Here is a 24,571-nt window from a genome sequence, read left to right on the forward strand (position 1 = left end):
CCCAATGATAAGAGCCAGCGTCTGCCGGCCGTGGGCCTGAAGGACAAGCAGAGGGACTGTGACTGGCACCGGAGCTGGCGGTGATGGCAGAGCTGCCCATGGCATTGACCTTGAGCACAGGAGGAGGAGCAGGGTCTGCAGAGGCCGCAGCTCCTTGGAGTTCTCCTGGGTCAGAGCCCCAGTGAGACCATCTGGAAGCACAGGGGCTGGCTCTGCGGTCCCTACAGAATAGCCTGAGGGACGCAGAGCAGGACGGCGGAACCCAGGACACAACGCCCACGCTCACGAATGCAGCACACCACAGGGGGATGAGACGACCTGGGTTTGCGGCTGAGGCCGCCTGCGAGTTCTGTGAACACGCCCATCCCTGGACCCGGGTGCCCAGCCGGCTTCCCAAGTACATTCCTTGTCTCCTGGGGACACTGTATCTCTGTTTAGAGATGGGTTTGGTTGAGTGACAACTGTGTCATCATCTCTTCCCTTTGGGGGGGTCCTAGCCCGGTAGGCCTTTACAAGGGGTGGAACGTCACAGAGGGGATGTGTCAAAGATGCCAGGGGCTTCCCTGTCCATGAGTGTCCTCTAGATCTGAAAGCGTATGCCTCAGCTTCCTGACCACTCTGGTCCAGAAAGCGTTCCAGTTAGAAGTTAAAAATGTGAGAGTGAAACTCAGCAAAGGGTTCCTGCACTGACCCAGAGAGGACGGGGAGGCAGAGTTGGATGCGCAGCCCAGCAGTGGGCAGTGCGCGCGCTGGACAGGGGGTGCTGAGTCTGGGGGGTGTGCCCCCAGGAGCTGCCCTGGGTGGGTGGGGGTGTTGGGCCAGTTGGCAGTAAATACAGAGGCAGTTGGGAGGGTTCTGGGAGCATAACAAACAGTACAATCTTTTTCTCCACTTACATTTTGCTGCAGATATAGTTTATATAATATGATCGCTATCATAAATTTTTAGAAATTTTACTGTGAGCTCTTCGGAGAGAAAACAGTCCATGAATGCAAGTTTATATGTGTAAGTAAAACACTCTTTTCTGGGTAATTGATTCATTCAGCATATTTTTACCAAAAAGGGAATACTCTCTGTCACTTATGGTTACAGTTAGAAGTGACTTATAACTTATTTCCACAAGGAGAAAAAAGTGCTTAACATTGTTAAGTAGGGCTCTGAAAATAATTTAAGGAAATCCTTCTAATTCATAAACTATTTTGAATGAAGGATGGCACTAACATAATTAAACACTTCTTTTGCATCTGTTCAGTCTCTTGTGAGTATGGGGTAGTGACCTGATTTTAATTTAATTATCAAAACCACTAATAAATTTAGACATAAATCAAGAGGGAGCAGGTCAGTTCCAAGAGTTGTTAATAAATTGGCACACTCAAAACTATTTAATTCTTCAGCATCTAAACTAATGAGATGCTACAGGCTATTTGTTGGCATATTAATATAGCTGAATACATTGCTATTAATCAAATATAGAACAGTTGAAATGGTAAAATAGATATATTTTATAGTCGTGATAACTTACCTCAAAGTAATTTTAACTAACTTAAAAATAAATTATAAAGTTCGACTTTTAAGTAATGGCTTGTGAACTATACTATCATTTTAGACATGCTTATTGATGTGCAACTTATAAGATCAAAGGTAATAAATACTACCCCTGGGAAACTTTTTTCTCCAAATTTTATCTAACTTTTAAGATGTTGAAATTCATGTCAAAGTTATGGATATTAATAGAATACCTTAGCAACAAGAAGCTAACACATTTTTTCTTTTTTTTAAAGATTTTATTTATTTTTATTTTTAGAGAGGGAAGGGAGGGAGAAAGAGAGAGAGAGAGAAACATCAATGTGCGGCTGCTGGGGGTCATGGCCCGCAACCCAGGCATGCACCCTGACTGGGAATCGAACCTGCGACACTTTGGTTCTCAGCCTGCGCTCAATCCACTGAGCTACGCCAGTCAGGGCTAACACATTTTTTTTATGTGTTAGTTATATGTCCTTGTTAATCACTTTATGGAAATGAAGTAGCTCATCTAAAATATCCCTGTAGCCTCTTCTACAATTAATATGATTCTCTTGAGTTTATATCATCAAACCAAGACTAGTGATATATCTGATCTGTTTGAGCTCATTGAGATATATTTATCAATTTCACTTGCAAATGTGTAACCTGAGTACACACATCAGGGTAAATGGATATGATCTTTCACTTCAAAACCTTTTAAAGTCTGGGATGTGAATTATTGGTGCCTGTAAACAAACAAACAACATTGAGCTATGGGAAGATCTCAATAAATGACCTCATAGGTAAACACATTTTTTTTTCCACACCTCCCTTCACCAGGGCAGTTTAGTTCGGACTGGAGAGTACCTTTGTGTTGTGTTGTGCTGTTGGGAAGTATGTAGTTACGACAAGAAGTGTCTTACACGTGAAACACAGGCGGGGAAGGAGATGGGATATTGAGGAAACCAAGGTCACAGCCCAGTGTAAAGATTTTGAGTTGGCACAGGATTGTAGACTGAGCAGCACCCAGGTAGGTGCTGTTGGGTGAGGGTGGGCTTCTCATTTCCAGGCTGTTGCGTTGGGTGGAGGCTGCCCCACCACAGGGAGCTGTGGGTGGGGAAGACCGGCAGGACCCTCTGCAGAACTCACACAGGGGCCAGCGACAGCTGGACAGCCAGTCAAGGTCAGCCAGAGAAGTAAAACTTCTCTACTTCCACAATGCGGAGGGGAGGGAAGAGATACACAACCTTCGTCCCTGGCATCCCCTTCTCACGTTCAGTGCCAGAGGGTGAGGCTCTGCTGAACAGCTGCAGGAGGACCAAGCCCGCACTGGAGCCCACGTTGACCACGGGCGCTTGAAAGAAAAGGAGGAGGTCACGCCCCCACCGTTCACCTCCCTTGAGCCCCCTGCTTCAGAGTAGAGGCGAGGATTGCAAACTGTGCCGCACGCAGCCCTTCCCAGCTGAAAGTCGTCCAAAAATCGGGCGGTCCACCCAGGTGTTACAAATACCTGGGTGGACCGCCCAGTGGGGCATGGCATTTTCAATCTAGCACGTTTGGGGGAAGACACGGAGGAGAAATTAAATTGATTCAGGTCTATATGGCGTTTAGAACACTCAACACCCTCATTGCATGTGATGGAAGGGATGGGCTGCAGCTGCTGCTGAAGCGGACCCCCCATTGCTCAAAATGAGACGCACAGTAAAAATGAAAATGATAAAACAGATTGATACTTCACAGATGAATGAAAAGAATCCGTTTGAAAAGTTTTGGTTTGCATAGCATATGTGTATCTCTGCTCTCTGGGATCTTTCTGCTTTAAATATTCTACAAGATAAGGAACATTATGAAAAAGAATGAAATTAAAGAATTATGTAAGAAATATGAAGAATTTAAAAGAACTGCCAAACAGTTTTCAGGATTTCCAGCCAAGATGGAGGTACAGGTAGACACACTGTGCCTCCTTGCACAACCAAGGACAACAACAATTTAAAATTGAAAAACAAGAACTGCCAGAAAATCAAACTGTATGGAAATCCGACAACCGAGGAGTTAAAGAAGAAACACTCACCCAGACTGGCAGGAGGAGTGGAGACAGGCAGCGGGGCAGACAGGACTCTCGACAAGGTGACGGCTGGTGGACCGGGGGTCCCACATCTGCCTGCAGAGAAACCGGGAGGAACAACTGGGGAGTGAGACAGACGGCACAGCCCAGGGTTCCATCAAAACCTCTGACCGAGAACACCTGTGGGGGTGGAGGTGACAGAGGGAGAAAGTCCCAGCCTCATGGGAAAGCTCATTGGAAAGACCCACAGGGTCCTACCTAGAACATACACAAGCCCACTCACCTGGGAATCAGCACCAGAAAGGCCCAATCTGCTTGTGGGTAGTGGGAGAAGTGACTGAAAATCTGCAGAGAGCGTAGCAAGCTGCATTGTTCCCTCTTGGACCCCTCCCCCACAGACCTCAGAACAACGCAGCCACGTGGGTTGCCCCGCCCTGGTGAATACCTAAGGCTCTGCCCCTTACTTTGTAACAGGTGTGCTGAGGCAAAAAAAAATATGGCCCAAATGAAAAAACAGATCAAAGCTCCAGAAAAAAATACAACTAAGTCATGAAGAGATAGCCAGCCTATCAGATGCACAGTTCAAAACACTGGTAATCAGGATGCTCACAGAAATAGTTGAGTATGGTTGCAAAATAGAGGAAAAAGTGAAAGCTATGCAAAATGAAATAAAGGAAAATGTACGGGGAACCAACTGTGATGGGAAGGAAACTGGGACTCAGATCAGTGGTTTGGACTAGCAGGAAGAAATACAAATTCAACCAGAAGAGAATAAAGAAACAAGAATTCAAAAAAATGAAGAGAAGCTTAGGAACCCCTGGGACAACTTTAAACATTCCCATATCTGAATCATGAGGGAGGGGGTGCCAGAAGAAGAGGAAGAGCAAGAAATTAAAAACTTATTTGGAAGAATACTGAAGGAGAATTTCCCCAATCTGGCAAAGGAAATAGACTCCTTTTCCAAAGAAGTTGGACCCAAGGAAGTACACACCAAGGCACATCATCATTAGATTACCCAAGATCAAAGATAAGGAGAGAATCTTAAAAGCAGCAAGAGAAAAGGAGAGAATTACCTACAAAGGAGTTTCCGTAAGACTATCAGCTGATTTGTCAAAAGAAACTTTGCAGGCAAGAAGGAGCTGGAAAGAAGTATTCAAAGTCATGAAAGGCAAGGACCTACATCCAAGACTACTCTATCCAGCAAAACAATCATTTAGAATGGAAGGGCAGATAAAGTGCTTCCCAGATAAGGTCAAGTTCAAGAGGTTCATCATTACCAAGACCTTATTATATGAAATGTTAAAGATACTTATCAAAAATATGAACAGTAAAATGACAACAAACTCACAACTATTGACAACTGAACCTAAAACAACAAAAACAAAAATGAACTAAGCAAACAACCAGAACAGGAGCATAACCACAGAAATAGAGATCACATGGAGGGTTATCAGTGGGGAAGGGGCGGGGGAAGAATGGGGGGAACGGTACAGGGACTAAGAATCATAAATGGTAGGTACAAAATAGACATTGGGAGGTTAAGAATATTGTGGGAAATAGAGAAGCCAAAGAACTTATATGTATGACCCATGGACATGAACTAAGGGGCAGGGATGATGGTGGGAGGGGGGTACAGAGAGAAGGGGAATAAAGGGGAGAAAAAAATGGGACAACCGTAATAGCATAATTGATGAAATATATTTAAAAAAAATAAATGACAACCGCTGAATGTCCATTGCCTAGTTACTGTGCTTTAAGGATGCAGTACCGCCCAGTGGCCCCGAGGTCCCTCTGTCTTAGGAGGCTCATTCTGTTTCCAAAGCGGAGTCTCAGAAGAACACTGTCTTGAAAGGGTCTCAGGCAGCTTGGGTGCCGCGGGCCTCCATCTCCTATAGAAGTTTAACAGACTGTGGAGTGGTCACTCTCCAGGTTCCTCCTTGTGACCTTTGCCGGCTCCTCTTGTCTTCGGAACCTTTGTAACATGCGAGTCCCTGCGGCTCCTTTGCCCTGAGTAACTGTGGTGGCATCCAAACCTCGAGAAACTCTCCCCACCGACTGGGATAACAAATTGTGCAGGGGAGGGTTGCTTAATGGGTAATCCTCAGCAGGACTGTGGGTTTAAATCCTACTTGACTGTACACAACTCAGAAAAGGAAGACCTTAGGCGGACGAGGATCTGAATGTTCCTTTTGGACTTGTTGCACAGCCTCCATTTAGGAAGTTAATTGCTTCCTTTTAATGATTAAAATGATTTTTCTGGCCAATAATGTGCCTGCCAAATTGAGTTCATTCGATTATTTAAATCTTTTTAATTTTTCAAATAAACAAGCATGTTCAAATTCTTCAGAATTAATCCTAAAGTTTTCTTTTTTAATTTTTTTAAGATTTTATTTATTTATTTTTAGAGAGGGAAGGGAGGGAGAAAGAGAGAGAGAGAGAAACATCAATGTGCGGTTGCTGGGGGCCATGGCCTGCAACCCAGGCATGTGCCCTGACTGGGAATCGAACCTGCCACACTTTGGCTAAAGTTTTCTTTATCTACGACATCAGAAACCAAGAGACTGAAGGCTCTCTGATCTTTGCTGACATCTGTGACCTTAATATATATTGAATCACCTTTTGCTTAATTTATAAACCCAGAAGCCTGAATCTAACCACTGAAGATAAATTAAAGGTCAATGCAAGAGTAGCTGAAATACTACCTTTTTAAAAATTAAAACACTTTTTTATTTTTATTTTTGACACTATTTCCGAAGTCCCCGTTTCCCCCCTTGTCCCTGCCCACCTCCCCCCAGCCCCCCTTCCTTCTGGCCGTCAGCACACTGTTGTTGGTGTCCGTGGGTTGCGCATGAATGTTCTCTGGCTAGCCCCTCCCCCTGATTCCATTCAGCACCCCACCCCCTCCCCTCTGATATCTGTCAGCCTGTTCCATGTATCCACACCTCCACTTCTATTTTGTTCATCAATTTATTTTGTTCATTAGATCCCACATATGAGTGAGATCATATGGTATTGGTCTTTCACCAGCTGGCTTATTTCACTTAGCACACTGCTCTCCCGGTCCATCCACGCTGTCAGGAAGGGTGAGAAGTCCTTCTTTCTTAGGGCCTGAAGTGTTGTTGTTCCTATGAAACACTTTGATGGACTGATTCTATGTAATACGTGTATTGTTAATCAGTCTCTATAATGTAAGCAACTGAAATATTTATTTTTTAGAAGGAAGCCAAATAAGTGTGTCAGCTTCATAAGTATGCATAGAGATTCTCAGTTGATTTATTTTCGGTGATGGGAGCAAAGCCTAAATTTAGAAGCTATCTTTTTTTTTTTTACAGTACAGACCTAAAATACTTCGAGACATTTTCTGGTTTTGTACTCTGTATTTGCTTAATGAATTCAACAATTAGCATGAAAAGATGTAGATGGACTTTAAGCTTTGCACATTATTGGGCAGTATATTTTAAAATAGTTTTGTTTCTGACAGACCCATGAAAAACTAAACATATAAAAAGTGTATTTTAAAAATATGTTTTAAATAGTTTCCAGAGTTACTTCAAGAAAATGGACTCTACCGTACTCATGTGAGGAAAGAGTTGTATATACAATTGATTCTCATTATTCATGACGGTTATGTTCCGCAGTTACCGAGAACGTGGAATTGGCTAATTTAACCCATTTCTCCTAGGAGAGATAGAGCTGGGTCCAGTCATCCTGTTTACATTTTCTTTAACCAATCAATCCATAAACTTGTTTTCAGTATGTACATATTTTTAAGATTTTATTTATTTACTTTTGGAGAGAAGGGAAGGGAGGAAGAAAGGAGAGAAACATCAATATGTGGTTGCCTCTTGAGTGCCCCCTACTGGGGGGACTCAGCCTACAACCCAGGCATGTGCCTTGACTGGGAATCAAACTGGTGACCCTTTGGTTTGCAGGCCAGCTCTCAATCCACTGAGCCACACCAGCCAGGGTTATTTTCAGTATGTTTTTGGTTAAAGGTGCATTATTTCCTGTGGACTGTTGATGGGTGAGCACGGAGCTCATGGAAGCGGGCCCGCATGGAGCTTCCCTAGAACACATGTTTTCTCCCAGATGCACATCACAGTCGCCCTGCGCTTGGGGACAGGGGCCAGCACCTCAGCACGGTGCTTGGGGCCTTTTTTAAAGAAAACAGTGCAACCAAAAGCACAAAAATGTAAACTATATGGCTAATACGCATTCCATGAGAGAAGACACTTATTTACAGTAAGGGAGCTGACACAGAAAGACCGAGCGTCACTTTGTGGGGCCTCGGCTGGGAACATGTGGGCCCTGGCTGGCTCTCGTGGACCTGAGGGTCACAAAAAACACTAAGGAGCAGATGAATTCACAAATAGAGGATCCACAAACACTGAGGACCCCCTGCGTTCCACAGCGCACCCTTCGACATCCTGTGGAGATCGGACTGGGGACTCTAAATTCCAAGCCCGGCCCAGGTAACCCAGGGGCACAATGCGGATCTGCAGCCCACGGAGCCGGGGCTAAACGCCAGGCTGCAGGCTCGACAGCCTTGTAGCAGCTTGATTTTAGATCTGTCAAAATGAATGATGTTCTTAAATGCGGTTCTATGTTAGACATGTTTATTTTTTAAGAAATGTATTTTTGATGTACTTTATAAAGTGCCTTGATGGGTAGGAGGTTTAAAAAGAAAAGTTGAGCCCTGGCTGTGGTGGCTCAGTGGATTGAGTGCTGGCCTGCAAAGCAAGGGGTCTCTGGTTCAATTCCCAGTCAGGACACTTACCTGGGTTGCAGGCCAGGTCCCCGGTGGGGGGTGCGCAAGAGGCAGCCATACATTGATGTTTCTCTCCCTCTCTTTCTCCCTCCCTCCCCCCCCTAAAAATAAATAAATGAAATCTTTTTTTAAGAAAGGGGAGAAAAAAGAGATCCTTTTCCCCAGGCAGTTGGAGAGGATTGGCTTTGGGTGGTCATTTAACTGTCCCACGGGTCCAGAAGACAGAGCAGATGGCACAGCAGACACCCCGTGTTGGGTTCCTCGTCGTCCACCCTCAGCGACCCCCCTGCCCAGGCCTGTCCATGCTGGGAAGCGAGGACTCAGCCCTGTCGGCCTCGCCCTGCACTCGGGGCCTTGGGAGGAGGGAAAGTGGCGGGGGGGGGGGGGGGTGCGGTGCTAGCCGACACCTGACTAGCCTGGTTTGTCCTTCTGCGGAATATAGAATTGACAGTGCCTTAAAAACAAAGACATTTTTCTGGTCTGGTTTAAGACGAGACAAAATATTCTCTGATTCTACTGAAAATTTTAAACCCAAACACTCTGCATATCTTGGAGTGCATGCGTTATATGTAATGCATATATATATATGCACATGGATAGTCATATATTTATTACATATGCACATATATTTGTAGTAAATAATCTATAATATATTGACAATCTATAATTTATTTATGTATAATTAATTTTCTGTTCATTCACAAGCCCAAGTGTATCACATAAGTACTATCACTCATTTACTTACAAGCATTTAATGAGCACCTTCCACGTTTGGGATTTGTTCAGTACTATTTGTTGGATGATTTTGTTCATCAATGTCTCTTAAATGCTGCTTTTCAAATGGAAGAAATCGGTTCTATCCAGGCCGCTAGTCGAGAGAAGATGACACAGATGTTGGAGAATGGAGCCCTTGGGGGAGGGGGAAAAAGGACGACTCCATAAACGATGAGATCGAGCACACTCGAAAACGTCTACTAGATAGATGGCTGATTACCAGTCTATGCATCTGGTTGTCAAAAACCAGGTAAAGATGGGGAGAGCGTAGGTAGGTGAGGACCCTACTCCTGTCTCAGAGAGTGGAAGCAAACTTATCACACGGACACCTCGGCTGGGGGCCCTGCTGCCTCTGCTCACCGGGGAGTCACCGTCTCGGACAGGCTGCCTCCTTGGTGGCCACCACAGAGATTAAGGGACTGCAGGGTGAGCCTTTTCACTGACAGAGCTAAAGGTGACATAGGTTGCTGTTGCAGAGTAGTGGTGATGTGGCCATTCCAGGGGCTCGGGGCCAGGGGCCAGGGGCCAGGGGCCAGGAGAGCAGCTGGAATGCGAATGAACTATGCGTCTGATGTCAAGGAGCGGTGACAGGGATGAGATGCCGTTTGTAACCTGAAAACGTTTTGTGGCTAGAACTTAGGTCAGCGAGTGCCTTGTAACCTACTTGCAGGCAATGGGTAAGTGTGACTGACTTTCTGTTTAAACCCATCATTCACTGCATAAAATACATTGATGTTCATCTGGTGACACTAACTAATCTAGGACAGCGGTTTTCTAACAGTGTGATTGGGGCCCACACATCTGTGGGAGGGTTTCCAGAGTGTTCTCTGCAGGAAGAGGGGAGATCAGGTGGGAGGAACATGGCCAGTCTCCAGGTTTCGTTTCTCAGGAAAGAGGAACCCTCAACAGTGTCCTTCATTGCAATGATGAAGAAGGCTTTGTTATTAAATAATAATAAAGGAGAAATTTCTGTTACTGAAGAATCATTTGAAACTGAATATTTTACAGAAACATCATGTCACTGCCATCACCAATTTGATTTTAAGATCTGTAGCACAAAAAGATAGAATTTTAGGTTCTTGATGACCAACCTCTTTGACATTTCAATGCAACATAAAAATATATATATTTTATTTTTAGTATTTTACTCCACTGTGATAAACATCTTCTCACTTCCCGATGTTTGAGTATCAATCACCTAATTCTAGTCTTAAAATAGATTTGCTAACTTATAATGTCATATTTATACATTGAAGAGTTGCATTGTTCATGAAGAAATTGAGTGACAAAGCCAATCACTGAAAGCATAAATTATGATAGTGTATTAACTTCATGGTAATGCATCACCACAGTGAATACAGAAAATATAAAATTATATATGAAACGTCCTCGTTAATAAAGGAATTGTAACAATGCAGAAATGCCTTGCAGGAACAGGGATCAAATGAGTTGAAATAATGAAACGTTATTAAAGCATCTATAATAGATTTTGAACAAGCCTTAAAGAGAATTACCCTTTGGAAAAATGCCACTCCACTCACAGTAAATGCATGGTTGTTACTTTCATTTAAACTATGTTATGCAAATATTTGACAGTGAAGTCTAAATCACTGACGGAAATTGCCGTGGTGTTGTTGGAGCCTTTGACATTTATTTCCCCTGCGAAACACATTTGTTTCCGTTGTTCAATATTTAATATACACTGCAGATTAGAAGTCTAAAGATGGATGACAGTCCATTGATAAAAATTAAAACTGCCTGTGGCCTTTTAGGAAGGAAAATACTTTCTTTTTTAAAGTTTTATTTATTTATTTATATTTAGAGAGGGGAAGGGAAAGAGAAAGAGAGGGGGAGAAACATTAACGTGTGGCTGCCTCTTGTGCACTCTCAGCTAGAGACCTGACCCGCAGCCCAGGCATGTGCCCTGACTGGGAATCAAACTGGCAACCCTTTGGTTTGCAGGCTGGCACTCAATCCGCCAAGCCGCACCAGACAGGGCTAGGAAAATACTTTCATACTGAAGATCTATTAGAATTTTCTTATTTTTCTCTGTGCACGTGCTATGTTGAACCACAAAATACTTAGAAATAAACTCCAAGTATATCACTGTAGATAAAGATTGTGTAGAAGCTAGAGTTAGTAATTGTAGCAATGAGAAACAAAATCAGGGTTTTTTTTTAAGATTTTATTTATTTGTTTTTTTTTTTAGAGGGGAAGGGAAGGAGAAAGGGGGAGAGAGAATAAATGTGTGGTTGCCTCTCACATGGCCCCCAATGGGGACCCGGCCTGCAACCCAGGCATGTGCCCTGACTGGGAATCGAACCTGCGATGCTTTGGTTCGCAGCCCACACTCAATCCACTGAGCTACGCCAGCCAGGGCGAAACAAAATCAGGTTTTTAAAACATTGTTCTTGTTTTTTTCTCTTCTGCATATTGGTCCATAAGCAATTGCAAACGCCTTTTCTCACCCCACGAGCTCCATTCAGCCCAGGACAGCCTTTCTGGCCAGCACAAAGCAGGCATCCAGCTGCTAGGCCGCGTGCCTTGGAAACTAACCCACACGGAACTGTTTGTGAGTTCCGAGCACGGACAGATCACGCCTCTAAATATTAGGATAGCTTCAAACTTCATACACCATTAGACATAAAACAGAAACAGTAATGTTTGTTTTGCTTGCCAGGACAAGTCAGTGTCCTGAAACAATGACATTATCTCATTCACGTTTTTCCAAGGTTGGAAAGAATGGTTCGTCCCTGATCTATGGGGTAGCAGCAGGAGTGACAGACGCTGGAGCTTTGCTTCCCTCCACGCTGGTTTCTTCCTCACTCCTGGGTCTGGGTCCTCATGGGCCCGGGATTCCCCTCTCCTAGCTCGGGCTCAGCCTCCAGGGCCTCTCCCTGTGGCTCACGCTCCTCCTGGTTCTGTCACACCTGCACGTGCCAGGTTTGCTTTCCAAACACAGGAGCCTGAGTCTCCAGTCCAGCTAGTTTCTGTGACAGGGACTGGGGCTGCTTCATTCCATCACACGCTTTTGGTCAGAGCGGTCAACGGTCTGCCCAGTGCCCGGGATGTCGGGGGTCAACCCCTCCCCTGATGGGGGAGGAACCAGGGCCCGTAGCAGAAGGACACAGCATAGGAGATGTTATGGTGGCAGGCTTTGTAAAACAAAATCGGCTACAATTCTTAACCTGAAAAAAACGAAAACATCTTAGAAACTGAAATTTTCCAGAATAACAGGTCAAAAAGTAATGAATTGAGAAGCAAAGATGTGATTAACTGTGAATACCATTTCATGGCACTTGCATAAACACTATGCGCATTTTGCCACGTCACAGGGCCCTGAAGAAATGTACACTCGCTATTAGAAATACAGAAATTCCAAGGATAGGTTCTAAATTATGATCAGCAAGCACAGAGTAAAACCTTCAAATGTGTACCGCAGTTTGAAAAGAGGCGACACTTGTATCTGATGGGCTCCAGGGTGACATGAATACTGCTGGGGAATTGTGAGACGTCTGGCTGGATCTGAAGCGAGGGAATTTGTGTTCTGCCTTGGGGCCATGTAAACACAAACAGCAAAACTTAATGTAGCTGAAAAATGGAGCCAGCACATTCCCTATTAATCCTTTGGTTTGTCATTAGCGGGCTGTTCTTTGCCATGGATGTTTATTGCATCTTCAGGCACATCCTCCACGTGGGTTCACAGTGGTGCATTATAATACGGCGGGTTTCCGCGTCAAATATGAAGCTGATTACTGACCTCAGTGACCGTCCCCAGTCTATACGGGGTACGTTTCACAGAGAGGACTGTCATTTCATCTAGGTAGCTAGATGTATAAGTACACCCCAAAAAGTCTTTCTTAAATTTGTGGGGTCAAGAAGATCTATTAAGTTGAAATCTCTAAGTCTTCTTTGGAACTCCTCCAGCTACCCCTTCTATCTGCAAACCACCAGCAAGGGTGGGGCGGCACAATCGTCTAAAACAAATACACCTACTCTTTCCTCATGAACGTGGTTTTCATGGAATTAACATGAGGAGGGAGTAGAAAGTATACAAAGAGTTTTATATTGGAACCGTGTGATTGATATTTATCTGACTCTGGCCTCTGGTTACTGCTTATTTTAATGCTTGCTGTGTTATTTCTATACCTTGAGTGATGGACTTAATGAGACATGTTAGTGAACAGTGTGTATTCCATGAATATGAAAACTGGAAAGAGCATATAATGAATAATACTCACATTTAAAAATATACAGTTGAAAGTGCATATTCTTTAATAGTTCATTCAAGAAGAAATATATGTTCTCTGTCTTAAATAAAAGTGGCATCTTTTGGACACATGTTTAATATATGAAATATCACTCTATGATGGGCTAAACCAACCACGGGCCACCAAGTCACAAGGGCCATCAGGAGAAATTGTCGAGATTACTTATGAGACATGGTCTAGGGCTTTTGAGATTCCACAAGAGAACCACTTAAATTTTTTTTTTTAGTTTTCCACCAAAATTCTAATGTTGTTACAATAAAAAATTGAAGACTTCGAATAGGACATTACATAATGGAGACCACGACCAAATGGTTTTGCATTTTCACATAGAAATGCTTGCTTGGTTAAGGCACATTTTAATTCTCCTTCCCTCCAAGAGCACAGTCCCAAACAAATTGCTTACTTAATATGTAAACTCGTATTTAAATAAAATATGAATGCTTATATTTAACTACAACAGTCCCCATGGGATTTTATTCCTGGGTGAGCACAACCAGATTGCACTGATGCCAGTGCTGAGATTCTTGGGGCGCCGTGTGTTTCCGCCACAGCCAATGGGTGTAAAACGCTGTCATTATTTCCCCTCTCCAGGACGGAAATAGCCCCAGCAGCCTCGGCAGCAGCCGCAGATTTTTTTGCTCGTAATGTTCGCCTCAGTCAAACCGCTCCGTCTGGATGGTAATTCTATTAGATGAGTGTTGCAGCACCCCCATCTATTGGAAGGACGGTGATTCAGCGTGAATTCTACCCTGCGATTCCCCTCCTTGGGGATTAATGCTCTAATTCGCGTTTCACAAGCTTATTATTATTTTAGAATCGTTTTGGCTAAAATTTGATCATTCTTCGAAACAAATGAATCCCAGATTTCTTATTAAGCACAGAAAGCAATAAAATGTGAATTTATTACACTGAATTGGAGCTGCTGGGTATTGTCTGTTTAATTCTTTATTACTCGTATATTTCTTTTTGGCACTATTAGAATCGTACGATATTGCTTTTAGGTAATAGCAACCATTAAATAATGAAAACATCTTCAATCACTCAACAAGATACCTTACCTCTCAGTGTTCATACCATCAATTCTGCTTTGGTGAACACAGACTACTGTTTTTATGTTAACTTCTTTACTAATTGCTTTTAAAACATTCATGCCAAGTATTTTTTAATGAAGGAAATGAGTTGGAGTTTTGTGGATTGGTTCATTACATTTAAATACCAAACACTGAGCGGATTGTTCTTAAAATTTTCTGTGGTTTTCTAAGGGGAAATTGCCAAGGTGAATGCCACTAATTTTTATTCTACCCAAAGCAGTCTATATTATTGTAAATTGGCCACAATAGAAGGCATTAGCATATTTGAAATTATGTTTAATGCACCATACAACAAGTGTTATGATTCTAAATTGGTATGAAAGTGACAGGAAGTCAGATTTGATCTAATCAATTTGATCAATCACCTTAAGAAATCATATTTAAAAACTAATTCTAACTCAAGGTTAGAATAATTTTGATAATTAAAATTATTTAGATTTTTTTTTGCTTTTTCTCCTCCTCTTCCTCTCCTCTTTATTTTGTATTTGAACGAAATTATCAACGTTACTAAAATAGGTGAAGTTAAGTGGGAGAGATTAGGAAGAATACGAATAATTCTGGTGACATTATCTTATTTACAGAACAGCAAAAGTAAAACAAGACTTGTTAGCAGAGGAAACGGATTCTGAAGAGGGATGATTGGAGCACGCAGATGGCTCCATATGTGTGACTTTTTTTATATTAAAAATTACTTCCTTCATATCCTCCACATCTGGTATTAAAACATTATGTTTGCAGTTATGTAACTCTTCCTGACCTTGGACCACGTCCCATGTCATCTGCTCTTTATATCTTGGCATACAGCTCCCACACATGATGACAGTTGTTTTTTCATTGAAATGCACCGCACTACATCAGGGTGGAGGTACAGATCTGTAATACTGTAATCTGTGGCTATTTCTGTGCAGTTCTTGTCCTCTCAATCTGACTTTCACTCAAGGGTTAAGCTCTAAGAAACTCCATGCCTAGGAATTAAGGGTAAATATTGAAGGACTCAGATGCCACAGGGAACAAGAGGTCTTCCAGATACACAAAACCTTGCTTCAACTTTATTCTCCCCACGCAGACCCTCCCTAAGGGGTATGGAGTCTTATACACACAGGCACACGGTCATTTTTCAGTTTATTAGCGTCATATTTTAGCACAGTAAGTGGAAGTTGGTGGGTAAGGCACTTGACCATGTTGACATATGAAAGCATTTTCATTCATTGATCCCATGAATGGATCCCAGAGACCCATCTTATCCCACATTTAATATTACGATTGGCAATATATTCTACAAAATATTAAACAGTCTGCCTCGCTAGTTGTACAATGTAAGCACCTTAATACATCATTGAACTTATAGCTGTTGCACTAAAGCTCTTGTAGAATGTGACTCATTTAACGTCCATTTTAATCAAGCATCCAGGAGGCTAAAATCACTGTACTTGTGGTAACACGCACCAGAATGCTGGCTAAAGCTGGGAAACGTGCTGGGTAGCTATGGTCTGTGTGTTGAAGGGGACATCAGTGGGGTCAGGCTGGGGCCGATATTTGAGTTCATCCTGATAACCTCGGTAATGCTTCTGAAAGTGGATATTAGTTGGTTTTTCTGTACCCACCTTTCTGCCCTCCAGCCCACCTCATTCACCCCCCTTTCACTCACTCATGCGCACACGCACACACACACACACATACACTCTGAGTCTCTTTACTTAAAAAGCATGCTCTCGGTTATATCCAGTAATCACAACACCCGGGTAAGTTCTAGCTCTGCTGGGAAACCGGACAGAGAACACGAAATGCATTACAGCTCAAACCCTCATAGTTCTCCTAAGAAAAACAGCATCCAAAACTTCAAAAGGAAAAAAAAGCCTACTTCTTTATGGAAACCACATCCCTTATTTCCAGATAGGGCTGCCTGTCTCAGTACTCCACCAGCTTTCATAAACACGGACAGGGCCGGGATGCTCACGCCTCGCCACTCAGCGTCCTCTTGTTCTTGGGCGTAGTAGTTTGTTCGAGTGTGGGCCTGCAGTCCAGCCAAACCTGTCAGAGTCTCCCCCCTCAGACTTCGCCCCTTAGACCATCAAGTAAAGAGTTTATCTGGGTAGCTGGAAGCCAAAGAAAACTGTAATATAAAGAATACCAAACTAACCTTTGCCTATAGCGTTAGCAAGGGATAGCATCTTGATAAGTTCCTCAGCTCCCTGCCACTCAGCCCCCAACTAGGAGACTGAGAATTTGGTCTGGGCCAGTGGTTGCTGTGGCTGTTAGCCTTTACAAATGGTTATGCCTTTAACGCAAACAAAGCAGGTATACGCATCCAGACTGGCTGAATTCCTTTAGTAAATTTAACCTTATTTTCATTACCTACCACAAATATACGGCTTTATTAAATATATAAGGTAAAGTAGTACATTGCTGTCAAATTTAACTCTGAAGTCTATTTTTAAATTTTTATAATATAATTAAAATTCAGCAGTAAAAGCTGCTCACTAAATCTGATGCCTATTTTAGCTTAAATAGTTTATATTTGCACATTACAAATACTTGTTTCTGTTCGTTTATTTATATTGAACAAATCATGGCAGAAAATATGTTTGGTCTTGTCTACAAGAAAGAGGAATCGCTCTTAAGATGTTCTCTCTTAAATTTATCACACATCTTTCATCTCAAACAATTAAAGCAGATTTTTTTGTTGGTGGTGGTTTTGTTTGTTTATTTGTTTGTTCGTTTAGGGTCTGTTTTCATTTCCATATCAGGTCACAGCCCTGCGGGGCGCAAAGACAAAGCCCCCAGGTGATTACGCAGCATGCCCCGCCCCCTACTGTCTGTGAGCTAGAGCCCCCCTTTTCTCGGAAGACCCAGGGCATCAACGCAAGCCTTTGGGTGTGGCAGGCAGGCCCGCTCACCTTGACTCTCAGCTTTGTCCTCTGTCCGTAAGGCTAATCACACGCTCAGCACAGTTACCAGGATGACGTGGTGGGAAATGCTTCAAGTGCCCCATGGTGGATCCTCAGTGACCTGCGACTGGCCTCGCGTAGGGGACGTGCTCTCGTTCAGGCTAGGGTGATGTCAGCGTTCTCGTTTCGTTTCAAGTGCTAACCCGTTTTCACCGTGCTATGAACACACGTGAGAGGAGACCAGCATTGTTCCATCAAAACTGATCTTGCCCAACGTGGTTTACAGTTTAATATGTCTGTCATTTCCCAGATTCCTTTTTTTTTTTTCGACCATAGAAGCAGGAATGCGAAGTGGGGCTGTGTAAATATACATGGGACTAAAAGAAATTTCCATATTTGGGGTCCGATACCCTTTGTAATACATAGGAAAGAAAGGAGAAATGTTTTCTTTTCCTTTCTGGATTTAAGGTGAACCTGATCATAAATTCAGCAGCCTGTGTGCTTCATTGTTTTCTGATAGTCGCTAGATAACCTCCTTCTTTGTCATCACTTGGTCAATTATTTGTCTTGTTTCCCTTTGTTTCTGAGCCATCTAAGGATGTCATTACCACAAAGCCAGTGACATGCTGAATAAATGAGGGATCCAGGCACGAGCTACACAAGATAAAAGCTATTTTTAATACTCTTTGTTCCTGCCACAGCTCAGATGGGACAAAAATAGAATGGATTTGAAAAAACAAACACATATCTGAAACCAGACAAAGGAGAAAAATCAGAGAAGTCAGTGGGGAAATAACTTGGGAGTGAAAAATACATGGACACTAATCTTTTCACTCTCACTTAGCCTGACTTTACTTTATGTCCACATTTTTCAGGGGAAAAATGAACTTTTGCGTAAGACTACTTTTGTAGAATAATAGTGTCCCTCATCAACCCTGTCTTCCCTTCTTATCTGTCTCTCAAACTGGGATCAAGTTTTTGGAGAAGTGGTACAATGGAAGGAATGCTTTGTTCTTGTAGAGTTTCCCAGAGTTTTCAAGGGTGTTAATAGGAATTATAAATTTCTCAAACCGATGTATGCATTTCCAAACTCTTTAGACCACAGGTTCATTTTCGCCAGAACTCACGTTAGCATGTACTGCTTTGCCTTCATTATAGAGAAGAAGCTGGTCAATTGTTACTTTTTTGCAGCTCTGTCATTCCCAGCATGATTTCAGTCCCCATCCCAAAGTTCACGAGAGACTCTCAAGGGTGCAGGCTGAGAGCAGAGACTTTGTCTTATACGTCTTGGCGTGCCCGTAGATTTTACAAAGTGCACGTCATCCAAGCAAGTTTCGTCTTCCAGGCTTTGTACATCCTACTGTGGATTCAGATGTTACCTTTCCTGCACTTGAACTAAGGCCTGGTCTAGTGACAATGGCAGAAACACAAGTGCTAGCTGTCATACAAAGAATGACTGTTATGATACAAGTGCATGTAAAATCCTAAGTAATAATTCAGTAAAAGTTCTTCATCCTCCACGGAAGACTCGGGGTGAACAATAGAAGCAGTACACAGAGCATGTGGGTAAGGAATTGTGGGGGATCCCGCCCCGCAGTGTCCCCCAGAGTCACGGATGAAACGAGGCTACCAACGCAAGATCTGCTTGGGGAGAGAAGGCTGGCTAACCTCTCAGAGGACAGGAGCCCTGAGGTCCTTTCTCCTGAGGCTCATTTTGAGAATGATGTGTGCAGGGGTGTACAGCAGGCATGCAAAGCTCACCAATCAATGTTGAAGGACATGGTTGCAGAAAACAGATACTATCTAGAGATAACAATTGAGGAAGCACAGAGATCTGCCTCAGGTCAGGGTCTGTTAGAGGTGCTGATGCCAGAGGGTCGTTAAGGCTGGTTCATGAGACTAGGAATTCACTCCTTCTGATTTGGGCTGAGCTACCTGATTCACGGCAACAGGGCTATACAAAGCAAAGCAAGCCTCAAGGGGAATGATGCATTCTTTCAGCCTCATTTCCCTCGGGAACCCTTGGTGCTAGTATCAGGTCATGCTTTCCTCCCAGCATTCCCAGCGTTCTGGTGAATACTTACAGGCCTGGCTTGCATGGGGCTACACTTCCTGATGCTACACAAAGTGGTCCCCGACAAGGAATTAAACAAAGATATGATAAATTGAAACATTTGATCAGAATTTCATATTAACATATTATCATGGAACACGTATGTTTCACGAGTGGTTGCCAAACAATTATTTTTTAGAAAGTAAAACAACAGTCAGATATTGTACACTTCACTTGAGAAACAGTGTGCCGCTTTGTTTATTATTCAAAGAAACAAATTTAAATTTAAACTCTAAAATTGGATTAGTGTAATACATGTCATAGAAATGATTTATTGGGTTTATATACAAGCTTTTCTATTTTGATTTCAAAACAAATGCTTTATTGAAGCCTGTATAACCTTTTAAACCAATGCCACCCCCAATACATTTAATAACAAATAAATTTTTAAATGCTTTATTTGATGGTTAAAAATATTTTCACTTTAATTTTTTTCAGACACTATCAATATTGATCTGCCACCAAAACTTTTTTGCCACTATATAATTTTTCCCATCTCATTTGGTTTTGTATGTTTTGTTTATGTGCTTTTGTAACTGAGTCAGCACCAATAATGTCTGCACTACTGGAGCCTCCCAGAAACTCTACTCCTTACAGTAATGGGTAGAGTCATGTGATCTACAGAAAACGGATGAACATAATTGCAAATGCATTAGGTGAACGTGACCCAACAGCTAAATATTGACTTGGAATTTTGTTCTAAAGCTATTCCCAATTCATAAGTGTATAGTCCAAAGCGCCTCTCTCCGTTCCATCCCTGTTTTTCTGCAGTTGGGATACTGCGGAGATGACGTCACACATGCACAGGTGCCGACGTCTAATTCCGTTACAAGGGATTGCATCCGCACCTGCCTGCCGTGTGAGGTGGTTTTCATATCCTGGGGTCTGCGAGATGCTTTGTGTTTATTTTGTGTTTGAGAGAAACACACTAATTGTGTGATTTTGTTACTCTTTTGGTCAAACCAGACAGTTCTGCATAAGAACCGAAGTTATGGAGTGAATTAATTATTGAAAGTTAACCGCTTGAAAATTCCATGAGGTTGAATATCTTAAACGTAAGAAATGAAATGAGCAATACTTCATGCATGTGATTCAAATGTTTTGGGTGTTATCACCCCTTAGCAGAAAGTATGTTTTATTAACCGTTGTCATGGTTTCATGAGATATTTTATATAACGTAAGGCTTTATTAACAGCACTGGTACTGAGTCTGTTGTGAAACTAGGGTGTCACTCTCATTGTCCCCACATTCCTTAGTAGAGTGGAAAGTGTAGCGACTTCACCTGCAGTGTGGATGTGGCATAAAGTGACTTCTGGTGATTAAAACAGACCCTAAACATCGTTTAGTGTGGACAATTATAATCACAAATGCACTAAGGAAACCGTCTAGATCAAGGCTATTTAGCCTGTTCAGCAACTGCAGTGGAAGTGTAGAAAGATCAGTGAGTCATTATTCTATTTTTCTGTTTAACTTGAATCTGATACCTCCTCTTCATCTTCACAGCATTTGCTTTAGTCGAGACACACTCAACTATGCTTCGCTATATATCTTCCTGCTCCAGGCGACTTGCCATGATTGGGGAATTTAGCAATTCTTTATTTCTACAAAAGGTCCAATAGTAAATATTTTAGGCTTTATGGACCATAAGTCTTTGCCACAACTACTCAACTCTGCTACCATACTACAAAAGCCAATATAGACGATGTATAAATGAATGATTATGGATGGAACCTAATGGAACTTTATTTATGGACACAAATTTGAATTTCATATAATTTTTACTTGACATGAAATACTCTTTTGTTATTTTTTCAACTAGTTAAAATGTAAAAGTAATTTTTGGTTTTTGAGTCATGCATAAATCTGACTTGTGTCCTTTTTGTGTTTTATGAGCTATGGAGCACACACAATAAAATCTGAGAAGCACTAATAGGCACAGTTTAAAGCTTATTCATGATGCCATATTTATAGAAATAAATCATTTTATAATAAAGTTATGCATGCTTTTACTTCCTTACTAAATTTTTATACCAGATTTCTTGAGATATAATTCACATACTGCAAAAGTCACCCATTTCATGTTAGCAATGAAATGGTTTTTAGTATATTCACAGAATTGTACATGTATCACCACAGTCCTCTTTAGAACATTTTCATCATCATAAAAAGAATCTCATAACTACTAACAGTCACTCATCATTTTCTTCCAATCTCTCCACCTAACCCTAGGCAACTACTGATTCATGACTTATGTTGATTTGCATATTCTGGACACTTCACATACGTAGAATCATACAATATGTAGTCTTTTGTGATTCACTTCTTCCACTTGGCATAATGTTCTCAAGGTTTGCTTATGTCGTAGAATGTGTCTGTATCCCATTCCTTTATATTGCTGAATACCATTCTACTATATGGACAGCTCACCTTTGAGTTGTCCATTCGTCAGGTGATGGGCATTTGGGTTATTTCTACTTTTTGGTCTATAATGAATAATGCTACTATCAACATTTATGTATACAACTTTGTATGGAGATAGTTTTCATTTCTCTTGGGTAAATCCCTAAGTTAGAATTGCCAAGTCATATAATAATTTGCCAAATTTCTTTTCATAGCAATTTCTAATTTCATTCCATTGTAGTCTTAGAACATCTTTTGTGTAATTCCAATTTATTTAAATGTGTTGAGGTTTGTTTGAGGGCTCAGCATCAGGTCAATACTGAAAAATATCCCATGTGCACTTGAGAGCAAGAAAATACGTGTCTATGTACCAATGCACGCATATACTCATACAGATAAATATGTCTATAGGTAAACATTGATCTGTCTTCACATCTCACCCACTACCCTGTGGGTCCTTCAAGTCTCCTTCCCTCTCTGTAACCTTCCAGTTCCACAAGGAGAAGCCTGGTCCCCCCCCCCGCCATCTACTGTGTGGTTGTGGTTGTTTAATTCCAGGACACGGGTATAGTGGTCCCAGAACTGTTAACTGCAGTCTCGTTGGAAACAGCTTTAGCAGTTAGAGTAGAACAGTTATATGGTCATTTTTGCCCTTAGTTTTACATTTCCACTTCTTTCCAAAGTCACCCAGTTCAGCACCTAACCCCCCACCCATTCCAGCAAGGTGGCCTCATGCATGTGATTCGATCGGATTATCTCGTAACTTTCTGCATGCCATCCTGGAGGTCCAGCCTTCCCGTGGACCACCTGCTGACCTGTATGACAGGGGAGCCTGCTTTGAAAAGGCGAAGAAATGCTGAGCTCTTATTGATGGAACTTTGTACTTTTAAAAACCAGCAATCCTGTTTTATATACCTAAAGAACAATCACCGTGAATGAACTTTGAACTTGGCAATAAGCATCATCGTTAAGAGCCATCTTCCAGTACATGTGCTTCGTCATACAATTGCATAAACTAAGACTGAGATACAGGAAGCCCATTATTACTATCACATAAACTAACGGCAGAGTCACTGACAGGTGGTTCTTTTCACCATTCTTCCCTATACTCTCTCAGATACAACAATATCACAAACAACTCTACTATTCCCTACTGACATTCCTTTCAGAATGTTAAGTTTTCTAACATACCTAGCATTAATATAGGATGGAAAATAACTGTGAAGTAAACAAGTGCATCCCTCCTCCGTAGGTCTTAAGAGCAGGTTAGCCTCTGAGTCCGGTGAATTAGAGCAGGGAGAACTTCGATTTCTGCCTTGGGCACTTATCCAGGAGATTCCCCGAAGCACAGCCCGACTCTCACTGCTGGGAAGGGTACTTCCCCCAAGGAAGGCCCTAAGCTCGCCAGCCCTGCAACAGCAAGGAGCTCCAAACCGTCCTCCACGCCAGCATTTATTTATTTAGACATCCTACTTAGAAGTAAGGTTTAATAAAACTGGACCTCCATCATCTGAGTACTCATCATTTTCTGGAGGTCTCCCTGGGCCTCATTAATTAATCTTCGGTGCAACCGTGATGTCTGTAACATTACTCAACGTCTCTCTCGGTTGGAAACTACTGAAATAGCATCTCGTTACAGCAGCTGGCTGGGCGGACATTACGGTCTTCTCGTCATTCTCCTTTCAGGAAAGGGGGAAACACAAGTGAATTTCCATTGCCCTGAAAGGTCCAAAGCACATCTGCATTTTTGGGTTGTTGACTCTTGTAGTCGGGTCTTGCAGGGAGTACGGTGTGTTTGTTGACTACACGTATCTCCCCGCTCTTGCCATGCACGCACACATGTGTGCGCACTCCGCTCACTCTCTGCAGTAAAAGGGAATTGCATAGTAAATCAGGTGATTTACTGCCAAGACTGAATCGTAGTTATGCAGCCGGCATTATTGAATACTCTGTAAATTCCATCCTGGTCTTGGTTTAATAATTGGAATTCCTCTTTGATTTCTTTCTCCTTCCCTCCCCTTTGTGAGTAACCAATCGTCCTTTCCTGGCATTCAGACTTTTTCCTACTGGCTACTTCTTTTAAATTCCCCCACTCAGCAGCACTTTATACCTTCATCTCAGATGCTGGAATCATTTCTCCACAGACTCCAAACTCCGTTCTCCAAAGTATGTTCCCTGTCTGCAGTCTCTGCAGTCTTCACTTCTTTCTGTAACTAACCTGTTCATGGCACTGGGGCATCGCCTCGGGAAGGAGGAAATGCTGGCTGAGTCTCAGCCCCCGCCGCGCAAAGCAGTGACTGCCAGACACCACACTGAGGGGTCCCCAGCGCAGTACGCCCTCTGCCCCAAAGACCTCTTGCATGTTCTTTCTTTACATCTTTGCTTGTCATTCTTACTAATCAGGAACGATCTTTTTTTTCTTACTTTTGTAAAATTCAACATACCAATCCTTTCAGGTTTAATATTAATGTCCCTCTATTCTGTGGAATCTTCAGTGGCAATCCAAATGGGAATGGAAGTCTTATTCTTACACTTCCATATTATTTAGTCCGGGCACTCTCCTGTTTCACAATTCCACAAACCTTTAAATCATTGTTATACTAATGCACGGGGCACGTACGGTGCATTATGTCATCTGCGCTCCAGTGCACCAAGTACGGAATCTGAGAGGCTTATTCTGTGCCTTGTCTTTGGTCCT

General features: G+C 42.4%; 1 protein-coding gene across 1 annotated transcript in view; it reads left to right on the forward strand.

The window, feature by feature from the left end:
- DOK6 (docking protein 6) overlaps positions 1-24,571 on the forward strand; it is a 249,730-nt gene that overhangs the window by 30,918 nt on the left and 194,241 nt on the right. The gene's annotated exons all lie outside the window — the stretch shown is intronic.

This window comes from Phyllostomus hastatus, unplaced genomic scaffold (genome assembly GCF_019186645.2).
Source record: "Phyllostomus hastatus isolate PE091 unplaced genomic scaffold, TTU_PhHast_1.1 phas_contig_80, whole genome shotgun sequence".
Lineage (NCBI taxonomy): Eukaryota > Metazoa > Chordata > Mammalia > Chiroptera > Phyllostomidae > Phyllostomus > Phyllostomus hastatus.